This window comes from Schistocerca gregaria, chromosome 2, assembly GCF_023897955.1.
Source record: "Schistocerca gregaria isolate iqSchGreg1 chromosome 2, iqSchGreg1.2, whole genome shotgun sequence".
NCBI lineage: Eukaryota > Metazoa > Arthropoda > Insecta > Orthoptera > Acrididae > Schistocerca > Schistocerca gregaria.
The window spans coordinates 573,987,497-574,014,564 of NC_064921.1; the positions used below are offsets into that span (position 1 = coordinate 573,987,497).

At 41.5% G+C, this 27,068-nt stretch overlaps 3 non-coding genes across 3 annotated transcripts; 2 read left to right on the forward strand and 1 right to left on the reverse strand.

Moving 5' to 3' along the window:
* The first annotated feature begins 3,642 nt into the window (after positions 1-3,642).
* Positions 3,643-3,714, forward strand: Trnap-agg (transfer RNA proline (anticodon AGG)). Its single transcript has one exon. It is a non-coding gene; the product is annotated as a tRNA-Pro (tRNA).
* An 11,071-nt stretch (positions 3,715-14,785) lies between these two features.
* Positions 14,786-14,858, forward strand: Trnar-acg (transfer RNA arginine (anticodon ACG)). Its single transcript has one exon. It is a non-coding gene; the product is annotated as a tRNA-Arg (tRNA).
* Positions 14,859-15,567: 709 nt separating this feature from the next.
* On the reverse strand, positions 15,568-15,657 carry Trnay-gua (transfer RNA tyrosine (anticodon GUA)). Its single transcript is given in 2 exon segments — positions 15,568-15,603; positions 15,621-15,657. It is a non-coding gene; the product is annotated as a tRNA-Tyr (tRNA).
* Positions 15,658-27,068: the final 11,411 nt, after the last annotated feature.

A 27,068-nucleotide genomic window follows, 5' to 3' on the forward strand; every position in this document is an offset into this window, starting at 1 on the left:
GCGCTTGTTTGAATTTTTCTGCATGTTCATGTGCAATTCTTTGGGATTCAGGGTCTGAGAATCAAGCCGCTTTATATAGGTTCCCAAGTGGTCTGGGTTTCATGCATCCTGATGTTAGCTTGCATGTATCATTTAGGATTGACTTTTTTGCCTTGTGCGAATCTGGACCATATGGGGTATGCATATTCCGATGTGAAAAGCATTTGGACACCTGTTTTTAATACAGGTTGAGTCAAAAAGGACTTCACAACTTTGAAATGATATAGAAATTTATTGAGATAGCTTACAGAATCAGTAGATTTGTCATATTGTAGCAAAAACATCATCAAGTTTCACGTAAAAGTCTCAACTGTCATTTTGGTTTGATGTGTCTATCATAATTTATGATGCACTAATCGTCCCACTGGTAATCAGTTTCTCCCCTCACTCATTGCAACAATCGGATGTAACTTGTGCAGTGCAGCGTAGATTCCATTTAGCACGTCGGCTCAGCTGTTTGGTCGAGTAGGAACATACACACGATCCTTAACGAAATCCTGGAGAAATTAGTCTAGTGGTGTCCAGTCTGGGAAGCGAGATGGCCACACAACTGGATCTTCGGGGGCAATCTACCGATCTCGGAAGCAATTATTGACGAAACCTCGGACTTCTCTGAGGATATGAGGTGGTGTAGCGTCTCGCTGGCAGTAAACCATTCCATCTCAGTTATATTCATCGATCTGTGGAATTACAAAATTTTCAAGCATATCCAGACACACAATACCAGAGACAGTTTTCTCCATGAAAAAGAATAGGTGATATATCGCAGTGGACAACCCATCTCAACAAATTATCGATGTCAATCAAATTCACCAAGAGCCATGTACTTTAAGATATCTTAATTTTATTCTCAAGGCTACCAGTTTCGGCATTTCATTATAATATCTTCAGGCACCATACGCTTCTATCCAAATAAACGAACTTGTATAGCGCCATAAATAATTGGATATCGTGAATTCACTCGTTCATTTGAAATCGTGACAGCAATTGTAATTGTATTCTTTTGATCTTAAAGTACACGGTTGTTGGTGAATTTTATTGATACTGACAATTTCTTAAGCAGCCCTTGCCCCCTGGCCATAATGGACCAACAGATATCGTCACAACCAAGTCCTAGTGCCAAGAATAAATTGCAGGCCTACTTGGAGGTTCTTAACCGTATTCAGTGCAAAATTTACGCCAGCAGTTGTTGGAGAGTTCGTTTCATAAAACACATAGCGAGCCCACTCAGCACCAGTTATTAGTGGAAGTAGCCATTCTAAATGTGTGCTACACTGACGATCCTGGTGCCGAAATGGGATACTGATGCACTACGTGAATCAAACTTAAGGTTGGTTGCTACAAAATGGCACGTCTGCCGATTCTGTAAGTTACCTTAATAAATTCTTTATCATTTCAAAGCTATAATGGCCTTTTTGACTCACCCTGCACAAGTGGTCTGTCTCCCCACTAATATTCGCTAGTTTCCTCAAGGTGATGTTCACAGCGGCAACATTTTGGCAAGTTTTCTGCCAGTGACTTCTGCATATCAGTGACCTGTCCAGCAGAATACCCTGATATGTTGGTTTGTATGTGTGTTCCATATTGGTCCGGAATCACGAAAAGTTCAGTTACCTGTTCGCCTGATTTGCGCGAAGGTCTAACTTGTGTTGTCAAGAGGTTGGCTTTCAGGGAATTCTATTGGTTAATATACAGACACTGTTTTCCAGTTTTCCTTCCACTCAAAACTCTTTCCTTGTGCAGTAATAGCAAGAGCATCTGCATAAAAGGAATGGGTAGTATAGTCTTTGGAGGAAAGAAATGGTGTAAATGAAACTCATATTTAGGTTACAACTGGCAGTGCTACATGACTTTACTTTTATAAATATAAGCATCAAACATGCACGATACGAACTTTTGTCAATATTACGAAACGTCTTTCATTCTTCAATGGTTTATGTATGTTTCAAGGAGGTACCAAAGGGGAGGGGAAAAAATTGAGACGCATTCATCGAAGGCTTACGCTTACAGTATACAAGTTTGCTTTTCATAAAAGTGATACTGAGCGAAGGAATCAAAGAAACGACAATATAGTAAAATCTATTTTATTTGTCAGTAACACTGTATAAGAAACTCGTTAGTACACTTTTTCAAGGCGTCGTCAATGGAAGAGAGACAGATTAAATTAGAAATTAATTAAATGACACGATATTCAAAGGCAGTCTTCCTTCAATGAATGTTTTAAATGAATGTAACGAAGTGAATCACTGTAGTTCCTCTTACCGGAACATCTGGGATTAACGAGTGGTGACGTCACGATGTGCAGGTGTGTCAGCAATATATCTTTTAGTTTGATCACTCTCTACTCAGTGCAATGCGAAAAAAAAAAAAAAAACTTCTGCATCACTGCTTACTTTGCACAGCAGGTTGTGGGAGGTACGCGCAAAGCAGCGGAAAAATAGTTCTCTGCAACTTAAAACACCTGTATTACATATGTGATCGTATACCCGCTCTACTAGCACTAAAATCTTTCAGTGGAGACTAAAACGAATAGTTAAATTTTAGCTGCAGTTTATATGACGATGATAACTTGCAATGTTCTAGCTGAAGCGAACGTGACATTTAGAGCTCATCTACGACCGAACATACTATTATGAAACATCTACCGACGGGCACATGTTTTAATAAGTTACATGTACACATTGGGTAACAGAAATAAGAATCAGTTGTTCGAAAAAGGATGTGCGTCTGTAACACTACCGTAAAATCGGGCTCATAAATAACAGGTTGTTCTGGTACACACTGCAACTGGGTCATTGTACATTTTACGGAAACCACAAAAGGGTAAAAATATAACATTTACTTAAACATAATCATTCTATTTTACTAATCTAAGCAATAACTGCAACAACAAAAAGAAGCGGCGATTTTTACACAAACACAACCAATGCTTAAAACAAAGTGAATTTTCTGCATGATGGTAACGAATTAGCAAAAATTCAATGAGTAAGTTTTCAAGCTTTCCTTCAGTCAGAACTTGCTGCTCTTAAGTCGTCTGATGAGAGATGGGAGAAAAAAAACTAAGCCTAATAAATTATATCGTACAGCAAATGTTTTTTCCGTATTTTTCGCCACGAGTGGTAATTCGCTGGTTATAACCCGCCTGACACATACTTTACCTACACAGACAAATATTACGTGAAGAACATCAGGCTTTCAAAGAAGAGAACAGTGTGAACATCATTTCCTGTGTTTTCTGCCAGGGACGTGTATTCTGCGATAGCAGAAACAATACATAACAGCAGGCCTTACCACGGGCCTGCTATGTGGCGCCAGTGCTATATGTTTTAAACAAAGGCTCAGTTTTCGCAATTGAAGCAACGCTCAAAAGAAGATTGTAAGATTAACAGACCTTTCCGATGGATGTACAATATCTGCAATTCGATAAAGCCTCGTCGATGGACACTGGAAAAAAAAAGTATTCACAGTGAACACTATCGTTCAGTAGAATCAGTAACCCATTAACAGCACAAAGTCACATATTAATATTACAATTCCAGGTATTCATTAATTTTTATGCTTGACACGTAGAATTGTGCCTATTCAAAATAAGATTTATCAACTGGCTCGTTGGTCTAGGGGTATGATTCTCGCTTAGGGTGCGAGAGGTCCCGGGTTCAAATCCCGGACGAGCCCTTAATTTTTTTCCCTTCTATTTCGCTTTGGTTATCCGTCTCCTGTAACTGTCGCAAAATATTCAATATCATGTTACTTGATGGTTTGGATACATCACTGCTAGCGATCAAATGCACAACTGTTTGAAATGGTCGAAAATAAAGCAAATTACTTGTGTTTCGAACGTCCAGCGAGGTATTTTATTGTTACATACCAGACACAGAATTGCTCAGAAATTAGATCAATTTCTGCTTGTATTCTCCATCGGGAGATTTGTAATCCTCCTTCCCACACGTGCACATAAGCTTAGTCAATGTTTGTTGTTGCAGTCAGACTATGATAGATGTGGCTTAGGAGTAGTCAACTGCTCCTTTCTTTTGAGATGTACCAATGATACTGAGCGCTCCAGCAGACCGTTAAAGTAAAAAACTGATAGTGAACTTTTTGTACATATAATGTACTTCCAAGACGCTGAATGTATGTACTAGAGATTCAAAAAGTCACCATTCATCATAAGATCATGATAACATGAAATACCTATGCTGCATCATACCTACTCGACTAGAAAGCGCTGATTAATCGAACTGCAACCCAACACGTTGAAAAGTGACTGGCGATATGTGAAGCTGGACGCAGAAGCAGATGATGACGTGCGTGACGTAACAACACGTCCAGGATTGCTATTACTATAGTTTTCCTCATGTACACAAATTAGATAACCGAAGGATTTCGAATTTCGTGGCGTTAATGGTCTGAAATATCTACTGTCTCACACAAAATTTCAAAAAAAAAAAAAATGTACTTTATCACCAAATATCTGATTTCTACAAGCTCCTCTAACCCAGAGGGCTTCAAATGAACTCTGGAAAGGTAAGCCGTACAAAAACAAGTGAGTATTGTGGTTTACCCTTTAATATGTAACTGACAGTGCAGATCCACTTGTGTCTGGACACTAATTTCTGTGCCTCTGCAGCCTTAATATCTTATCAAAATTTATTGAGATTTCGGGACAGGTCTGGCGATTATATTTGGTATTGAAGTTATTGAAGACAACTTCATATCATCAGCATACGCGATCGAATGTTTGCATATTGTTTTATGACCTTTTTTTTCGTTTTGTCTTTGCATGCTGTATTTTTAAACTTAAGAGGTGAGGAGATATACTCTAAATTTTAAAATTTAGACAAGAAGGAGTGGGAGATTTCAAGTTGGGTGAACTAGTCACATTCCTTTGATGAACGTTTCACATAAAATTCTTGTCATTGCTCTCTGACGCGTCTTAACAACATATATAGCGTATTTTACTAAGTTCGAGGGGGAGAGGGCTTCATAAATTTGTGTGCTTTTTATTAAGTTTAAAACTGCACATACTGCCCATAGACTATTTATGAGTTTTGATGTCTATCCAGTTAAGCACACAGCATGCAACGTATCAGCTATTCGGAAATCATCTACATCTCGACTGATCCTTCCGCAGCACCTGCCAACCTACTTATATTGCACCCTTGACACCGGATCATATGATCTTTTTGATGCAAAATTTCATTACCTGCAATTGAGAGGAAGACGAAATTAAACGCCAATAAGTTGGCTGTGACATCATTTTTGTTTCTTTAGACAGAAGAAATATCCGTGAGTCTCATTCTTCCTGTTCTATTTCAAGAAATTTAGGGGAATGACGCATTCTGATTGACACCAGTCCCCTATTTCTCTAGGTCTTCCAGTATTCCTTGGACCCACAGGCTTGTGAACTAATTTATTTATTCTGCTAGTTCCCATCTTATTTCCATGTTTCTTCCACTTCCTTTAACCATCTTTTATTTTGATACTGATGTGAAAAATGAATGAAAAATACTGCCTGGATTCTCCCTTTTTTTTTTAAATTAATGATGACCTGTTTCACTCTGACTACCGGATCGTCTTCAGATGTAGTGCTGCATTAGTTTACCACTAGCAGCGGCAGATCTGATGGTGGTCTGCTAGTCATATCGACAGCGGCCGTCGTCGTCGTCGTCGTCGTCGTCGTCATCAGTTTCCAGCAACAGGCACATCGGTACAGTCCTCGCAACAGTCATCAACAGTCATCTATACCTTTGTCTTCCCCATGGTCGTTTCTCTCGCTTCTCCATTTCATGTTACGTTCTTGGGAATCCTCTTATTTTCGACTTTTTGTAAGTGTCCACACAATGTTATCCTTGATGTTTCTATCCAGTTCGGCAAGGATAATTCTTACTATTTCCCTTACCCTTTCATTCCTCATACTATCTCTCCTTGTTACTCCTATCCTAACTCTGAGGAACTTCATTTCACATGCCTTTATTATCCATGCTTCAGATGCATAGGTCAGTAAAAGGGATGTTGTAACTTCCATATATAACTTCTTTGCTTTTTTGTGGGACGTCTTCGTTCCAAAACAGGCTCCTAACACATCTCAGGGATGATTCTGCTAGTCTCCCAAGTTCACTGATCTCTTCCTCATTTCTTCAATTTTTCCCAAGTGCTTTGATACGTTCCACTTCCTTCAGCTGTTCGTCTCCAATACTTTTCCCACTTTCTTTCTAATTATAACCACTATCTGACATTTATTTACATTTAACTTCATTCCATACCGTCTCTTAATTTCTTCCCAAGCATTCAGCTGTTCGTGAATCTCCTCCTCCCTATTTTCCCATATCATCAATTCATATCGAGGAGGGGGGAGGGAGGGTACCATAGCGGTTAGTACATTGGATTCGCATTTGGGAGGACGATGGTTCAAACCCGCATCCAACCACGATTTTTTAGTTCCTGTGATTTCCATAAATCGCTTAAGGCAAATGCCAGGATGGTTCCTTCAAAAGAGCATGGCCATTTCCTTCTCCATCCTTCCCTAATACGAGCTTGTGTTCAGTCTCTAATGACCTCGTTGTCGAAGGGACGAGGAACGCTAAACTCCTCTTTTTCTGCAACTTCGTTGTTATATCACGCAAGACCGCAATGAAGAGGAGAGGTGACAATGCACTGTCCTGTTTCACATCACTTGCTGGCTGGAACCAATTTGTCCTTTCATTTCCCACTTTCACACAGATTTCCACCATACATCTCTGTTTCTTGTCTCTTTTTCCACTCCCTTCTTTTCTACTGCTTCCCAGACCTTTGATCTACAGACGCTATTAAATGCCTTTTCTATATTGAGGAACGTCATCTCCTGGAGTTCTTCCTTGGCTTCCTTTTCCTCCAGTTTCCATACTCTAATTCCCCTTTAGTGGTTCTCTACCTTCTTCCATTCCTCCATGATTATCGTGCTCATCACCAGTAGCCAGTGATCACTATTCAATGTCTCAGATGGTAGTGACTTTATATCCGTTAAAGTCCTCTTCGTTTCCCAATCATACAGCATGTAGTCCAAAGATTTTTATGCCAGATTGCTGCTGGCCATGTGACTTTGTCTCTCTTCTTCTGAAACCATGATGCATATATCACTTAACCATTTCTCTTGCAGAAATCCATCAGTCTCTTTCCTTCTTCATTTATGCTGTACATGGAAGTGGTAAAATTTTTTTATTGTGTTCTGCTTCCATCATTTTAACTTAGCCTCAGGCAGTGGCACGAGCAGTTATGTAAACTACTACGTAGTATGTGTGGTCACCTCCCACGTTATTATGCTGAGCTAGGGACGCAACCACGGTATTGCTGGGTGGGAGACGCCAACTTTCTGCCACAACCCCGCCAATGGGAGGACCGGGTACCATCACATGGGGCGATCCAGGTGGTGTTTTCCATTATTATGAAAACGAAAGTACTATTTACCGGGAAATGGCGTCAACTACGATGTCAAAAATTCTGAACTCTTCTCTTACTTGTTCACCTATCTTGTAACAGTATATCCTTTGATCGTAAATTAAACTCTGCCGCCTCTATATGGCTTTCATCCTTTTCCGCCACTATCCTTGTTTTGTATCCATAAAGAAGTACTGGTGCAGCCATAACTTTGTATCTTTTTAGTGGACTTTCTGTAGTTCTTTTTCCCTTTCAGATTGTGTTTAAATGATCCGCACGCAGCCTGAAATATTTAGAATTATAACTAATACAGCAGACTAAATAGTTACGTTGAAAAAATTGTTCGACAAGTTCATTAAAAATACATATTTTTTAACCATGTGGGTATTTTCCTACTAATGATGTAACAAGGTTTTTTTTAAAAAATTTAAGTGGACTGTATTACGTTCCCGATATGGTTTAGTTCATGACTAGAGTTTTCAGCCTGGCTTCTGTATCCTCTACAACTAAAAGTTGAAAAGCAAACAATTGTCATTGCCAAATGTAACTACAACCCTTCTTTGAGGTATCTCATCATCAGTGTAGAACAATACATAGAAGATATAAAAAAATCTTGTGGTTTGTACATTTCAGTAAAGCACTCAGTTGCATCAAACACTGGTCGCCAGTTAGCGTGTAGTGACAATAACAAGGAATCTAAGGTCGCTACTGAGTGACCAGTAGGGAACAAATTTTGAAAACACACCCAAAGAAACCGAAGCACTTACGAATAGCGACATAAATATTTGTATGTTATAAGCAACATTTCAATTCGCTGTTCCACAATGTATTTCTTTTACGAAGTATATTTCCATCACGTATTCGTATCCGCACAAGAGAGGAATGTTAAGATATTATTATACGACTCATGAAAGGTTTGGATATTTTGACTGGCCCTTGGTTAACTTATAGCAAATCTAACATTAAGCGTGCGTTACAGCTATGAATCCACTTGGAACAGTCACAACAATAACGAGGACGACATCGACGACGACGGAAACTAAGCGCAAAAGGTCGATGTTAAATCGTTCTCAATCCAACACCTTTGAAATAAGACCAGAGGGGGGAGGACTCTTCAGACTCGTGACTTGCGGTTCTCGCGCAGCACTTCCACCCTTTATTCGACAAAACACCGTGGGAAGCTCCAGTACCGGACACCACTTCCTTTAGCAAAAACGAACACAGGCCGTTAAGTCACTGCATAGGGGTGGCAGGTGGCGAGGCAGAGTGTGGGAAACTACTTGTTACGACGCCGCGCAGCTTGCTGCCGGTGTTGCACAGCTGGCCTACTGCTGCTCCATCACAACAGTGACAGTTTCAAATGGCGAATATCTGCACCCATTACCTTTAGTTGCGAATTTTTTTTCCTGACACAAAAGCTTTAATTCGTATATTACGGCAAAACTGCTTTAAGCAAACATTTTCCTTCCTGGTTCAGACAAATACTCGCCTAGAAAGGAAACCAGTTCCATTCTTATTCTGGGAATTATTGCGTGTTATATACATTTTTTGTCCTGGAAATTGCCCATACGTCAGACCAGTCAAATAGAGTAGCACTACCACTTGTTATCTCACTACTGTCTACGTGAAACACTTGTTACGAAGCGCCGGCCGGTGTTGCCGAGCGGTTCTAGGCGCTTCGGTCTGGAACCGCGCGAGCGCTACCGTCGCAGGTTCGAATCCTGCCTCGGGCATGGATGTGTGTGATGTCATTAGGTTAGTTACGTTTAAGTAGTTTTATGTTCTAGGGGACTGATGACTTCAGATGTGAAGTCCCATAGTGCTCAGAGCCATTTTAACCATTTTGAACTCGACGAAGCGAACCCTGAACTCGGCGATAGCGGGAGCTAAACTGGTCACGTATTTCGGTAGCTGTGCTTGTAGCGTGGCGAACTGCTAACCAAAAGGTGCCCAGTTCGATTCCCGGCCGGGTCAGAGATTTTCTCAGCTCGGCGATTGAATGTTGTGTTGTCCTTACGTTCGTGTCGTCATAATTGACATTCTTCACATGAGATGGATGTATGAGCACGTCCCGAAAGCCAATAAAAAAAACTTGCTCACGTGACTAGGTAGAGCTGCGTTTCAGTTCAAAGCGGCGCGCTTTGTTACATAGCAGTACAAGTATGGAAAGTGGTGGAGGAAAATCCTTTCGTTGTTTCCTGCTGTCAATGTCAATAAATTTATTGACGACGGTAAAAAGAAAGGAATGATAGCGCTAACGGAAAAGGTGTGGAACATTAAAATAAATAAACGCTTTGCGGAAACTTCAGTTTTTGTTGCATTACACTGGACTCTAAGGCTTGTAAGGAAACGCTGAGAAAAATTATTATGTATTTGGGATTTGGTGCCAGAACAAACGACTCATGATTTGTGTGAACGAGACGGTTCAGATTTAAGAAAGGATATACTATAAATTTTTTTTACGTAAAAATTTGGCATCAGATTCAAAGTGGATTCAGACGAAACGTTGTTTGACACGCATTACACTGCGAATAACCGCTGCGAAAGTGTGCAAGGAGTTCTGTGAAACAACAGTGCTCGTCAATGTTTAATTACTGCGCTTTGCGTAACATTAACGAATAGACACGTAGCGTATTAACCCTTTCGCTGATAAAACTCTTAGTACACTGTTCTAAAAATAAAAGCTCAAAGACTGTCTTCCGTCGTTGTCAATATTACACTTCCATATTAAAGGAGGTCGATCGGTTTTGCCAGTCAATTTGGACGGACGCATAAGTCCCAGAATGTTACTAGGCCTATGTCTGCACATTTGAGCCACGGGTTTTACGGCAAAATTTTCGTTTTCGGGGGACTTTATCAGGATGCTAAAAATGGAAAAGTATGAAAAATTAGTACCAAACAACAGTTTTGAAAAAACTGAAATATCCCAACCAAATTTTCAATATAACAAATTCTTTTTACACTCAAAAGTCGTTCGCTGGGGGGCATTATTTTCAGTTAACTTAACTGATGTACAGGCAAAGAGTAGGCTGACCAGACATCCCTGTTTTGTTGGGACGATCCCGGTTTTCACATAAATGTCCTGGTGACCCATGAAAATGATTCAGGACACACAACTATTACGGTTTCTAATCGAGAAACAAAATGCTTGCAAAAGAAGTTCTCATATAATTAAGTAATGATTATAAAGAATCCGTCTCGATTGCAAATAGAAACCGGATGTTGACCTAGGTTTCTTCTTCTTCTCATTCTTCTGAACAAACTGAAACTACAAACTGCCTAAAGAGGCATGGTCCAACATTAATACAGAATGCCCAAAAGTGCAAAAGACTCGCATAAAATGTAAAATAAACGGTACGTGTGTACCATGCCAATAACTGTACTTAGCTCAAACGTCAGAAGCGTGCTTCCTCAACCCAGCCAACGTTCGGTGGGCCGCGGGCTCTCACGTAAACCGATCGTTGGCTGGGGTGAGAGCAAGCAAGTTTCTGACGTTTGAGCTAAGTACAGCTATTGGCATGGTACACAGGTACAGTTTACTTTACATTTTATGTGAGTCTTTTGCACTTTTGGGCGTTATGTCTCTTTAGGCAGTTTTTAGTTTTAGTTTGTTCCGAAGAAGGCGTGGTTATCCGCGCCTAAACCTGGGTCAACATCCGGTTTCTATTTGCAATCGAGGTTTTCCACATCCCCCTAGGTGAATACCGGGCTGGTCCCCACGTCCCGCCTTAGTTACACGACTCAGACATCTGAACACATTCTCACTAATCCATGGATTACACTAGACGCAGACAGCTGGGGTACACTCATTTCATCCCGGGGCGTAAGGGGTGGTGCCAGGAAGGCCATCCAGCCCATGCCTTAACATTGCCAAATCCGTACTTAACCACGCCGACCCTGTCAGACGCGGGATAAAGGCACAAGCAATAGATAGATAGATAGGAAGAAAGAAAGAAAATTATATAAATGATAAAAGTGAGTGTACAGTATGCAGATTGGTTTTTATCAGTAGGTAACATCGGGAGAGACGACATAAAAGGTCGTCTTCAAAAGAAGCACAAGGAAATGTCACTGGCGTCTACAAGTAGCAAGAAGATGAATTCGTTTTTTTACAAGAAACGCTCCAGGACTACCGGATTTAAAACTAGCTGCTAAAGAAGCTATGTTTGCGTATCATGCCGTCTGTCACAACCATACACAGCTTTCGAACAAATGTCTGTACTACTACTTTGATCCATAAGCTTTTAGACAGGCCTAAATCCTGTTGTGTTACAACTAATGTGTTTGCCACCAGTGCTTTTACAGTAATAGTTAATGCATTACACAAAGCACATCAAATCACAAAGCAATGGAAATGATTCCATTAATGGTTCGACATAACATCCCTGGTTTCAGCGTAAAAGTCAAAATATTGGATATTAGCGATGTACCAAATGAAACAGGTGATACACAAATTAGATTTATTGCGAAAATTTGGGCAGAATATGGTATAATGGACAAAGTGATTTGTATACAATGCAGTTACAAATATTGTGATTTTATCCAAAATTTACAAATATTTTGTAACAAATGCAGTCAGAGACAGCGTGTTTAAAAGAATTCTGTAAGTTTACTGATGTTGAATACAAGTCATTGCTAAACAACAGCAAAACACCATGGCTGTCTCTTCTTCCTGCGTAGAAGAGGGTTTTGGATATTTTTTGATGGGCTTGTGTCATACCTTTTGATCATTAACAACTACACTAAAATTTTGCTTAATTTCTTCTCTAACAGCCGTTCGCCATTTGATTAAGATTTTTAATAAATCAGAATTTTTGTTGCCACCATTAAACAAATTGAGAGTGAAAATATCTCCTTCACTGAAACTTAATCTGACTGACAATCTTACACAAAAGTTGATTTTTAGAAAGTTTAAGAGTTTTATAAAACAGCAGTACATGACATGTTTAAAAATAGTTTTAAAGAAGGATTTATTACAGGGAAAGAGTTCTTCAAATTACTCTATACATTTTTTATGACAGTGTAAATTACATAGAAAAAGGACCTCAGGTCACTATTCAGACATTCAGGATCTATCTTGGATCTGTTGCGACAGTCTATTGCACTGGACTCCTCTTAGGTTTTTGTCTCAATGATATATTCCTCTGTCTGCTTTAAATGAGAATTCATTATTTGAGGAGTTGGAACATAATGAATAGCATATCAAAGAAAGTGCTCCTCGACGAAAGCTGGACTGCAATATTTAAAAAATGAGAATTTTGTAATGTTACAGCGGAAAATGTAGCGAAAATTGTTAGTTTTGCGTTGTGTATGCCAGACACATATCCTGTAGTAAGAAGGGCGCTCAGTTTCATTGATATGTACTGGCATGATGAAAAATGTCATCTTAGTTTTGGTGCAATGACAGCCATAATTGTGAAAACTCGTTTCAAATCTTGCACAGAATTCTATAATTATCTTATTTCTAACAGGGAACAGATAGAATCAATTAATTCTTCTGATAAATATAACAAAGATAAAGCTTAGGATGAAATTTATAATCTGCATCTGATTGCTGAGTAGCAGTATTGCATAGCTTTTAGAATTAACAAACTGTACCTATTTAAATTAGTAATTGAGTGAACGCTGCAGAAAATATATGCCAGTTGTTATAATAAAAAGTATGTATCACTTTTTTATTTTCAAAGAAAAGAATTTCATTTATGTGTATTGCACTTACACCTTTTCCAATTAACAAAATGCAAATACATTCTTGCCATGGGATTCTCAGGTGTTGCCTCATCATCATCCTATTATCGATTTCAAAAATATCACAATTACTGAAACGAAAAGTAAGTGTAACTGTAGTAGAGCTAATTCAGTTAAGTATGAAGTATTAGCACAAGTGTCCCAGTTTTTTCTCTCTGAACTCTGCTCAGGCTAACCAAGAACATTACTGAATAGCTTAGCAGTCGTAATGTTTCAAAACTAAGAATATAATGAATAAGGAACCCTATAACTTACTCCATGAGCAGATGCAGTGTGCCGGATATAAACACGTTCCGCTCTACTTGATCGCTTGCAACTGACTCTGTATTCAACCTATGGTAAATAGAATTTTTCTGTTCGTTCCGAAAGCTTTTCGCTATAGGGTAGCACAAGACAGATAATATGCTCAAAACTGATATTAGTCAACGGAAATAACGTCAGACGGCGCAGTCATACGCTGCCACATAAAAATTCTTAACAATTATTAAAATTCCTTTTTAAATAAATAGCTTTCTATTTGCTGCAAAAAGAATGGGCTTTTTTTTATAGAGAAATGTTTTCCGTTGTTTTGTTTGTGTTTGGAAATGTTGTACCCTATTGTAGCAAGAAAAAGGTTTTTTGTTTGAAAACGAATACCGGTATTATAGTGTTGAACACTTATGAAAAGTTCTGAGGATTCATGATTATCGGGTAACACGAAACATCCTCATAAAAATATAATACTCTCTTGAAGACGTTCGATTTAAACGTAAGTAGGAAAAAAAAGAACTTACGCAACTAGCACAAACAAGAAGAATGAAATGCTCATCTTGAGTTTGAAGCTCTTTCGTCCGTTTGCTTCCAAAAGGATTTGTCTCTGGTGAGGGTCCACCTTGAGCAGAACACAATTTTCCTTTTTATTTACGACACAAGTTTCGCTAAAGTGTCAGCATCATCAGTGTTTTTTTTTAATAACACACACACACACACACACACACACACGCACACAACTATTACACATAGACATACTATTAGTTAATGGTAGACTCAACCATAACATGCCCAGACGTAAAATTTAGAAGTAAATGACTTTTCTACATTACGTTGTATATGACAGCAAAAGACAAACTGTGAAACAAAACAATTCCATTAATCAACAAAAATCCAGGAAATCCACAGCACTGGTAACAATGTATGTACACAAATTAATCTGTTTTTCAAATATGTAAATACTGTTTCAAAATCTTAAATCTGTATATGTACAACTAGTAAAGAGCATTTTCCTTCTTTCAAAGAAAAATTATAAAAAACAACCGATGATGCTGAAACTTCAGCAAAACATATCTGAGAAATCAAAAGAACAGTTGTGTTTTGTTCAAGAGGGACGCTCTCCAGAAATAAATCAAGAAGTAGTTGTAACATTATCATAAGATAACAATGTCTTCTGGCATGCGTTCAGTGACTTATTTAGAATCCTAGTCTTAGTCTGCACAACCACGCAGGAATATTAATTAGTTGAGACTTTCAAGGTAAATAGCTATGAACTTGTAAAATTAAGAAAACTACATTTTTGATAATGCTGTCATGATACCACTTATACGTAACTGGCCCTGTGGCGCAATGGATAACGCGTCTGACTACGGATCAGAAGATTCCAGGTTCGAATCCTGGCAGGGTCGTTTATTTTTACATAACTAAAACTTATATTTTGTGTGCATATGAACACAAATTTGTCGTATTTCATTCTTTTGCAACGATTTTTTTTGCGTTATGTGAGATTTTATCCTTAGTTCTTCCTGAGACTAAAAGAAAACACATTACCGATCCCATCAAACAGAAACTGCGGTACGGGGTGATATGATGATAACGTGTGAATTGCACAAGTGTTAAGTGTAGGTAATCGCTCAGCTCGACGACTAAGAAAATAGTTATTCAAATGAGAAAGTCTTACGATTCCGTCGCCGCCGCCGCCGCCGCCGCCGCCGCCGCCGCCACCAAAAAAAAATGTGTCATGCGAATTTATTGAAACTAGCCTGACACTGCTCAAAACCAAAGACCACACTGTACTACTTAACGACATTTTTTCTTGCTTCTACAATAGAAAAGTCATACCAGAACTTTAAATCACCTGTGACATGTATTTTCAGTTACTTTTAGGGCTACTGAATTGTAGTATAATATTTATGGGATACTACTGAGGATGTACTAAGGAAGAAAATGGAGTCCTATATCCAATTTGCCGAATTAATAACTCACGAATAAGACACTAAACAAGAGAACTGGTTGTTAATAGCAATAATTTGAATCAGGAGCCGGTTTGTGACTGAGATGCATTAAATTATTCACTGTCTGTCAACAGTCCTTCCGACCTATGGCTATAAAAATGTTTCCTCCGGGCCGGATTCGAACCAGCGACCTATGGATTTCTGCTTATTGTACCTCTACAGTCCACCGCTCTACCAACTGAGCTACCAGAGGAACCCAATAACGGTTTCCGCCATCTTGAGACAGAAAGGCAGACGACTTCGTTGCCTTTTGAATGGAGTGACATGTACGAAAACGATGAAGAAAAGATGTTTGCTGGAGCTAAAACGTTAAAAACGCTTTTCTTGGATTATGTCATAAGTTTACACGGCTCATCTTTCCCACAATTTCATACATATTTTCCGCGTTACCTTACGAAATTCATAATCTAATATCAGACCTTTTCGTGACAGGAATTTGCATTTCACATCATTCAAGAGAAGAAATAAAGCATGTATTAAGGCAAATTACATCTGATGATGGACCCACAGGGTCTGAAATGCATCGTGCACTTAATAAACATGAAAAGTTGTGACTGGAAGAGTTTTTTTAATTCATACCTCCAGTGTACTGAATACACTCACGTTTGAAGCTGCGAAATATGGATGAAATTAAACACCTACAAACAGCTGGACATCCAAATACAAAGGGTACAGGAAAGTTTTGCAATACAGCTTTATTTATTTAATTTTTTTCAAAATAATTTCCACCACATTGAATACACTCCTGGAAAATGAAATAAGAACACCGTGAATTCATTGTCCCAGGAAGGGGAAACTTTATTGACACATTCCTGGGGTCAGATACATCACATGATCACACTGACAGAACCACAGGCACATAGACACAGGCAACAGAGCATGCACAATGTCGGCACTAGTACAGTGTATATCCACCTTTCGCAGCAATGCAGGCTGCTATTCTCCCATGGAGACGATCGTAGAGATGCTGGATGTAGTCCTGTGGAACGGCTTGCCATGCCATTTCCACCTGGCGCCTCAGTTGGACCAGCGTTCGTGCTGGACGTGCAGACCGCGTGAGACGACCCTTCATCCAGTCCCAAACATGCTCAATGGGGGACACATCCGGAGATCTTGCTGGCCAGGGTAGTTGACTTACACCTTCTAGAGCACGTTGGGTGGCACGGGATACATGCGGACGTGCATTGTCCTGTTGGAACAGCAAGTTCCCTTGCCGGTCTAGGAATGGTAGAACGATGGGTTCGACGACGGTTTGGATGTACCGTGCACTATTCAGTGTCCCCTCGACGATCACCAGAGGTGTACGGCCAGTGTAGGAGATCGCTCCCCACACCATGATGCCGGGTGTTGGCCCTGTGTGCCTCGGTTGTATGCAGTCCTGATTGTGGCGCTCACCTTCACGGCGCCAAACACGCATACGACCATCATTGGCACCAAGGAAGAAGCGACTCTCATCGCTGAAGACGACACGTCTCCATTCGTCCCTCCATTCATGCCTGTTACGACACCACTGGAGGCGGGCTGCACGATGTTGGGGCGTGAGCGGAAGACGGCCTAACGGTGTGCGGGACCGTAGCCCAGTTTCATGGAGACGGTTGCGAATGGTCCTCGCCGATACCCCAGGAGCAATAGTGTCCCTAATTTGCTGGGAAGTGGCGGTGCGGTCCCCTACGGCACTGCGTAGGATCCTACGGTCTTGGCGTGCATCCGTGCGTCGCTGCGGTCCGGTCCCAGGTCGACGGGCACGTGCACCTTCCGCCGACCACTGGCGACAACATCGATGTACTGTGGAGACCTCACGCCCCACGTGTTGAACAATTCGGCGGTACGTCCACCCGGCCTCCCGCATGCCCACTATACGCCCTCGCTCGAAGTCCGTCAACTGCACATACGGTTCACGTCCACGCTGTCGCGGCATGCTACCAGTGTTGAAGACTGCGATGGAGCTCTGTATGCCACGGCAAACTGGGTGACACTGACGGCGGCGGTGCACAAATGCTGCGCAGCAAGCGCCATTCGACGGCCAACACCGCGGTTCCTGGTGTGTCCGCTGTGCCGTGCGTGTGATCAAATCTTGTACAGCCCTCTCGCAGTGTCCGGAGCAAGTATGGTGGGTCTGACACACCGGTGTCAATGTGTTCTTTTTTCCATTTCCAGGAGTGTACATTTGTCCATCCTCCGAAACCAATACCTAAACCAGTTCTCCCAAGTTTCTTTAGGGAGTAAGGCACACTAGTTGTCTCTAGCCCTCAGGAGGTCAGCCACTTGAAAACTGCACATCTTTCAGCTTTATTTTCAAATGTGGGACCAGTGCAAAGTCACATGGAAAAGGGCCTGGACGCTAAGGACGGCGCGCAAGAAGTTTCAGTCCTGTTAAAATAGCCGCAAATATAAGGTGCATGCTTTGGCGCGGAGAGCGGGAAAGTTGTGATGAAGAAACGAACCAAGCGTCCACTCTTGACTTCTGTCGGAAGTTCTTCAAAGATTGGATGACTTTGGTCAGGCACTGCTCAGTGTATCACTTAGTCGTCTGTGTGTCCAGAACATCATGCTCCACAATTCCAATCGATTTGTAAAAAACAGTTATCATTTTCTTCTTTACTGATCGTGATTTTCTGACAGCCATGGTTGTGTCGTCATCCTCAGAGACCCAGACTTTGTTTGGAGTCTTAGTCGGCATGTCAGAGTAGTACAGCCAAGTCTCGTCACCTGTCACGATGTTATTAACATATTGACATTATCCCTTAGAAAAATTCATTAATATGTTCCGCACCAAGTCATATTTTGTGTCCTCTTCCATCAAACTATGCGGCACCTACAGACAACAAAGTTTCTTTACTTGCAAATGATCATGCAGAATCGAATGAACTGAGGATCGTGGCCTTCCCGTCCTCTCAGCGCCCTTCAGAGTGAAATTCCCTCTTTGCAATTCTCTGTACCCCCTGAATATAGTTGTACGATGTATACACACATCACGGAGTGCAAGGGTCATTTCTTTAAAGCACTGGTCTATGTTTAAACCACACGCGTAGGTGTACCGCAAAACTGCCCGAATCTCACTTCGTGACCACGATGCTATAGCAAGCACTTCAAACTAACCCTGATAATGTACGACTGCGTCCACAGACTTGCACAGCGGATTGCAATTTAAGTATGAAGTATTCTCACAACACAGAACAAACAGCCGACCGAGACTTTTTATTGCCTCGTGTTGCAAAACGATCCTAGTACCCTTTCTATACAGCATTAAACGGATCAGTGATGCGAGGTTGTCCCTGTGAAAGACCCATTTTGCAGTACCTCTAGACCTGCCGAGGAAGATCGCCAATAGCGTCGCGGATACTCTGTGGAGGACAAAACAGCGGTCTTTGTAGCCTACGCAGATGACATAGGAATCTTCATCTAACAACAAGAAGACATAACAACAGTAGAAAAAACACTTAAGGCCTTTGAAGAAAAATCAGGCGCGAAGATAAATTGGAAGTATTGCTACTGCCAGTTGGCAATAAGCAACTAAATGCAGTAAGCCAGTGGTATATTTCACTCGAGAGCCACAAAGCACTCGGCATTTTGAGACGGCTTTGTCCACTGAGAATTGCTGCATACAATTGGTGAAACGTAATGCGTACAATACGAGGCCTCACAAGAACAGACGCAAATGGGAAACTATCTCTTCATCAAACAGCAGAACTTATCAATAAAACGATACTATGGAATGGCCCTTACCTGGGACAGATCCTGTGCATACCCATGGAAATAACGAGAGCTACGCACTGCCTCCTATGGCGCAGAAAAATATTCAAAGTGGCGCCGGAAACATACTCACTACAGGTGGAACAAGGACTGGGCTCAGTGGAGGTCAAAACGAAATGTGAGGCGATGCTTTTAAAAAGGACGAAGCCGAACAGCATCACGGCTAGGGAAGGATGCAACCTGCGTAGGAAGAACTGCCAACTCGTTTCCGATGGAGGAACGCAGGGCGATAATGGGAAGTGCTCGAAACTTTCGCAAAATGGCGGCCAAGGGGGTTGGAGATACCAATAGGGTCCATGATGACATCGTGTGCTACCGTCAAGCCGGAAATTGGGGAATGGATCTTGGTCCCAGAGAGCCGTCGGAGGTTGCCCCACACAACAGAGGAAGGGGTGGAACTGTTCACTAGTGAACGAAATCCAGCTAGCTCTTTTGCTATCCTGAAGAATGCGATGACACTTTCCACAGATCTGTTTATAATGACGTCACAGCATGCTTCAGCCCAGCAAGGGACTGGGGCACAACATGGTAAACAGGAAGTGCGAGGAATGGAAGGTTCTACAGCACTAACTGTGGAAATCTTTTTCTTTGGAGGTCGAGTGGGAGGATTGGAACTGCCAGTCAGCCTTAGCTAGCTGCCATTTGGGCGTCCACGCAGATGGTGTAGGAGTCAGCAAATGGATAGCACACAGGAAATGGCCGCTTGAGTAAGTATCAGAAAGAACGAACCACTAAAGTCGATGGGCAAGCTGAGCAGTATAGGATAGGTCCAAATGGGAATAGGTGTGCGAGAAGCTGGAAAGAAAAGTGGGTGCTCTTGTGTTAAGGCAGAAGATGTTAAGTTGGTTAAGAAGGTCAACGAAGAGGGCGCCTCCCAGCAAATAGCAAAAATGGGGTTAGCTGCCCAAGAAGCTGAAGGAAGTCTGTCCTGGTGACACTGAATGACAGAGGGACATAAATGGTAAAGAAGGAAAACGTCAGGTGGGGATGGAAGAGCGAACTGCAACAGCTTGAAGATGGGTCGTCAGGGAGATGGGTTGACTATGAATGGCATGCCGTATGAGCAGCATGACGACCCATGAGATGGAATGCGGACCTCAGGGGGAAGGTCAAAACGAATCAGTAAGGAATGTGAAAGCTCAAAGTGGTCATGAGGCCCCAATTTTCATTCTTGAAGGCAAGTGCAAGGGGACGCTGTGATACTGAGTCAAGTTGAGGGAGAGATGTAGGGGTGTCACCTCGGCGGCTGCCAAGTGGCTTGCTTGTGCAGTTGGACTGTGGAGTCCAACACTGAAAATGGTTGGTGGTGCACACCAGCAACACAGAGGTCAGCCAGGCTAAAGTATCACGTGGCGACACCACTGAAGGGGATCTTCGAGTTGGCGAAGGTTTTTTGTGTGGTGTTTAGGGCGTAAAACATCTAAGGTGATAAGCGCAAAGTAATGAACCAGAGATGTGGGGACCGCGAGGGGAAAAACCGTTGCGAGGTCCATTACAAAAAGGAAGAATAAAAAATCTAAAACATCAAGACATTACAGAAGAGTATCTAAAAGACATCGACAAGAAAGAGTTACCAGGTAAAATTCAAATCTCTTTTGCCATATTACTGCTTTTTAATCAACTTAAAATGTGAGCCACAGCTCGCATGTCATCTGCTAAAATAACCGGCAAAGCGGGCAGCAGCCCGACCCTGAAATGTAAGTGGCTAAAATAGGGGCAGAGGATCAGGAAATGTCTGGCCGTTAATGGCTGGCTACTGGCCGTTAATGGCTGGCTACAGAAAGGACAGCTGGGTGCAGGGTCGCCACTCAACAAGTGGCGGTGACTAAAGTGGCAGTGCCCTATTTGCAACTGAGCTAACATTATTTCCTCACGCCGAGACAGCTGGGAGGAGGTCGACCAGGCTAGTGGGAGAGGTTTCACTTTTCTGAGTTTGTTCCCATAAAGGGAGCACCAATGATCATGCCAAAGTGATGTGATACGCTGATGGAGAAAAATTCAAAGATGTTGCGAGTGATCAGAGTAAGAGGTGGGCTGACCAAGATGGACGGCGGCCTTGGCTATAGCGCCATTCTCAGGCAAACCAACATGGCCAGGAACCCACATGAACATCCAGGAACAAATGGAGGCAGTCCTGGATCCGTCGAATGATGGGGTGGACTGGATCGGGATCATCTACACTCTGAAGGGCACTGAGGAAGTCAGAGCAAATCATGCAGCAAGTGAGTTGGTGCCTACTGATATAGTGAACAGCCTGATAGAGGGCAGAAAAGTTCTGCTGTAAAAATTGTGCACTGGTGAAGAAGCCAGTATTGAAACTTACCAGCCCCAATGACAAAAGCACAGCCAACGCCATGGGCGGTCTTCGAACCATCAGTGTAAAAAAATATGCTATCGGCAAGCGAAGTTCGAGAAATTTGCAACGATAGGCCAGCTCTGGAGTCAAATCGTTTTGGAACTAGCTGAGGTCAAAACGAACACATACCTGTGTCTGAAGCCAAGGAGGTGAAGGGCTTTCCCCCATTCGGAAAGTGGCAGGAAGTATGAAATGCAGCTGCTGAAGCAGGTGACGAAAGGGGACGCCGGGAGGCTGCAGAGAAGAAACATAGATCTCGTACTGGTGGTCAAGAATGTCATCAAAAAAAGGGTCAAAGGTTGGGTGGCTCGCCATGGAAGAAAGCCGACACACGTACCTACTGAGTAGGATGTTATGCCAGTATGACAGTGGTAGTTCACCGGCTTCTGCGTAGAGACTCTCAACAGGGCTACTACGGAAGGCACCAGTGGCGAGACGGATCCCCAAATGGTGTATTGTATTTAGATGGCGTAAAATAGAAGGCCGCGCAGAGAGGTAGACAATGCATCCATAATCCAACTTGGAGAGGACAAGAGATCGATAGAGGCGGAGGAGGACAATCCAGTCACCCGCCCCCCCCCCCCCCCCCAAGAGGTACCACTCAATATACGAAGGACATTGAGGGACTGGGTGCAGCGTGCACCCAGGTAGGACACGTGGGGAGACCAACTAAGTTTTCTATCAAACGTAGGTCCTAAGAACTTCGTTGCATCCACGAACTAGAGAGCATTTTCGCCCAGTCACAAGGACAGTGGAAGAAACGCTTTGTACCGCCAGAAATTGATGCAAACGGATTTGGTAGCAGAAAAGCGGAAACCATTTGTGACACTCCACGAATAGAGATGGTCCATACAACGCTGTAGACAGTGTTGCAGGAGACACATCTGGTGGGAGCTGCAATAAATAGCGAAGTCGTCAACGAAGAGAGAGCCAGAAATGCCAGCTGGAAGGCAGTCCATAATGGGGTTGATTGGCTATGGCGAAGAGGAAGACAGTAGAAATCAAACTTTAGTTAATGATGATGCTGAAATTTTTCATCATTTGAAATTTAATTACATTCACTTCCTTGGGTGTTTTACCAACAGGGACTCTGCTATATTTAATGCACTCATTCTTTTAGAGGGCAGATTCAAAGACTGAAATACGGCTAAGATGGAGGAAACAAACAAATATAACCACAATCCGAAGCCAAAACCTGAAATTTAAAATTCATCTTCTGCAGGAAGAAAGCCTAACATATTTATACCAAAAAAGTGTCACATGTGAACTGCGAGTGGTTGAAAACAGAGACAGTGTTGAAGAAGAATAGGAAAGATAAAAATCAGCAATGCTGGAAGTAGCTAATGAGGTACTAGAGACAAGTAAAGTATTAAACTGAATAAGGGGCCTGAAAATACGGAATACAGAAATAGCCATAAATATTAAAGAAAAACAAAATGTTTATAATGTCTATTTACAAACATAGATGAGCAAAGTCTACGAAATATATAAACAAAAACAAAAAAAAAATTTAAATGCCCCAGTGAATCATGATAGTTATTCATTACTAACAGTGAACATGACATTCATGGCTGGCTGAATCTTGCTTTTTAACTTTGGAGCACATTAATAAAAATAAGAACAATACTGCAAACAATAATATACCAGAAAATCAAAAGTTACAACGTTTAAAAATTTATGGTGTGATGCAGATGGTGAAGTGGGTTATTATACAAAAACTGATTACTCGATAAGGCGAATAGATATACAAGAATTAAAAGCAGCCCAAAATGTAATAAAAATCATTTTATAATTTGGATTTCTTCATTTATTAAATGTGTGTTGGAAGAATTGTTCCACACCTAAACAATGGAACACATCTTTAGCTATTTCTACATTTAAAAAAAGGCAATATGAAAGATACAGGAAATTGAGGACGAGGTCTGCTAACTGTAGCATGTAAAATTCACAGGATAGTTCTTAATTAACAATCGAAAACTGTTGCTGATGTAATAATTTCTGAAGCTAAATCAGAGCCAGGAAGGGATGCTTTGTGTAATAGTAATAAATTTATAAACAAGACAAATTATTGAAAATATTGGGAATTTGGCTCAGGAACACATTTAGCATTTATTGACTACCAGAATACCTTTGATGAGGTTGTTGTTGTTGTTGTTGTTGTTGTTGTTGTTGGTGTGGTCTTCAGTCCTGAGACTGGTTTGATACAGCTCTCCATGCTAATCTATCCTGTGCAAGCTTGTTCATCTCCCAGTACCTACAGCAACCTACATCCTTCTGAATCTGCTTAGTGTATTCGTCTCTTGGTCCCCTTCTACGATTTTTACCCTCCATGCTGCCCTCCAATACTAAATTGGTGATTCCTCGATGTTTCAGAACATGTCCTATAAACCGATCCTTTCTTCTGGTCAAGTTGTACCACAAACTTCTATTCTCCCCAATCCTATTCAATACCTCCTCATTAGTTATGTGATCTCCGCATCTAATCTTCAGCATTCTTCTGGAGCACCACATTTCGAAAGCTTCTATTCTCTTCTTGTCCAAACTATTTATCGTCCATGTTTCACTTCCATACGTGGCTACACTCCATACAAACACTTTCAGAAATGACTTCCTGACACTTAAACCTATACTCGATGTTAACAAATTTCTCTTTTTCAGAAACGCTTTCCTTGCCATTGCCAGTCTACATTTTATATCCTCTCTACTTCGACCATCATCAGTTATTTTGCTCCCCAAATAGCAAAACTCATTTACTACTTTATGTGTCTCATTTCCTAATCTAATTCCCTCAGCATCACCTGACTTAATTCGACTACATTCCATTATCCTCATTTTGCTTTTGTTGATGTTCATTTTATATCCTCCTTTCAAGACACTATCCATTCCGTTCAACTGCTCTTCCAAGTCCTTTGCTGTCTCTGACAGAATTACGATGTCATCGGCGAACCTCAAAGTTTTTATTTCTTCTCCATGGATTTTAATACCTACTCCAAATTTTTCTCTTGTTTCCTTTACTGCTTGCTTAATATACAGATTGAATAACATCGGGGAGAGACTACAACCCTGTCTCACTCCCTTCCCAACCACTGCTTCCCCTTCATGTCCCTCGACTCTTATAACTGCCATCTGGTTTCTGTACAAATTGTAAATAGCCTTTCGCTCCCTGTATTTTACCCCTGCCACCTTCAGAATTTGAAGGAGAGTATTCCAGTCAACATTGTCAAAAGCTTTCTCTAAGTCTACAAATGCTAGAAACGTAGGTTTGCCTTTCCTTAATCTTTCTTCTAAGATAAGTCGTAGGGTCAGTATTGCCTCACGTGTTCCAACATTTCTACGGAATCCAAACTGATCTTCCCCGATGTCGGCTTCTACTAGTTTTTCCATTCGTCTGTAAAGAATTCGTGTTAGTATTTTGCAGCTGTGACTTATTAAGCTGATAGTTCGGTAATTTTCACATCTGTCAACACCTGCTTTCTTTGGGATTGGAATTATTATATTCTTCTTGAAGTCTGAGGGTATTTCGCCTGTCTCATACATCTTGCTCACCAGATGGTAGAGTTTTGTAAGGACTGGCTCTCTCGAGGACGTCAGTAGTTCCAATGGATTGTTGTCTACTCCGGGGGCCTTGTTTCGACTCAGGTCTTTCAGTGCTCTGTCAAAATCTTCACGCAGTATCGTATCTCCCATTTCATCTTCATCTACATCCTCTTCCAATTCCATAATATTGTCCTCAAGTACACCGCCCTTGTATAGACCCTCTATATACTCCTTCCACCTTTCTGCTTTATCTTCTTTGCTTAGAACTGGGTTTCCATCTGAGCTCTTGATGTTCATACAAGTGGTTCTCTTATCTCCAAAGGTCTCTTTAATTTTCCTGTAGGCAGTATCTATCTCACCCCTCGTGAGATAAGCCTCTACATCCTTACATTTGTCATCAAGCCATCCCTGCTTAGTCATTTTGCACTTCCTGTCGATCTCATTTTTGAGACGTTTGTATTCCTTTTTGCCTGCTTCATTGACTGCGTTTTTATATTTTCTCCTTTCATCAATTAAATTCAATATTTCTTCTGTCACCCAAGGATTTCTACTAGCCCTCGTCTTTTACCTACTTGATACTCTGCTGCCTTCACTACTTCATCCCTCAGAGCTACCCATTCTTCTTCTACTGTATTTCTTTCCCCCATTCCTGTCAAATGCTCCCTTATGCTGTCCCTGAAACTCTGTACAAACTCTGGTTCTTTCAGTTTATCCAGGTCCCATCTCCTTAAATTCCCACCTTTTTGCAGTTTCTTCAGTTTTAATCTACAGGTCATAACCAATAGATTGTGGTCAGAATCCACATCTGCCCCTGGAAATGTCTTACAACTTAAAACCTGGTTCCTAAATCTCTGTCTTACCATTATATAATCTGATACCTTTTAGTATCTCCAGGGTTTTTCCATGTATGCAGCCTTCTTTTATGATTCTTGAACCAAGTGTTAGCTGTGATTAAGTTGTGCTCTGTGCAAAATTCTACCAGGCGGCTTCCTCTTTCATTTCTTTGCCCCAGTCCATATTCACCTACTACGTTTCCTTCTCTCCCTTTCCCTACTACCGAATTCCAGTCACCCATGACTATTAAATTTTCATCTCCCTTCACTATCTGAATAATTTGTTTTATTTCATCATACATTTCTTCAATTTCTTCGTCATCTGCAGAGCTAGTTGGCATATAAACTTGTACTACTGTAGTAGGTGTGGGCTTCGTATCTATCTTTGCCACAATAATGCGTTCACTATGCTGTTTGTAGTAGCTTACCCGCATTCCTATTTTCCTATTTATTATTAAAGCTACTCCTGCATTATCCCTGTTTGATTTTGTGTTTATAACCCTGTAGTCACCTGACCAGAAGTCTTGTTCCTCCTGCCACTGAACTTCACTAATTCCCACTGTATCTAACTTTAACCCTTCCATTTTCCTTTTCAAATTTTCTAACCTACCTGCCCGATTAAGGGATCTGACATTCCACGCTCCGATCCGTAGAACGCCAGTTTTCTTTCTCCTGATAACGACATCCTCTCGAGTAGTCCCCGCCCGCAGATCCGAATGGGGGACTATTTTTCCTCCGGAATATTTTACCCAAGAGGACGCCATCGTCATTTAATCGTACAGTAAAGCTATATGCCCTCGGGAAAGGTTACGGCCGTAGTTTCCCCTTGCTTTCAGCCGTTCGCAGTACCAGCACAGCAAGGCCGTTTTGGTTAGTGTTACAAGGCCAGATTAGTCAATCATCCAGAATGTTGCCCCTGCAACTACTGAAAAAGCTGCTGACCCTCTTCAGGAACCACACGTTTGTCTGGCCTCTCAACAGATACCCCTCCGTTGTGGTTGCACCTACGGTACGGTATCTGTATCGCTGAGGCACGCAAGCCTCCCCACCAACGGCAAGGTCCATTGTTGATGGGGGGAGGTTTGATGAGGTAAGAAGCATGATCTGTGGAAAATATTAGAAATA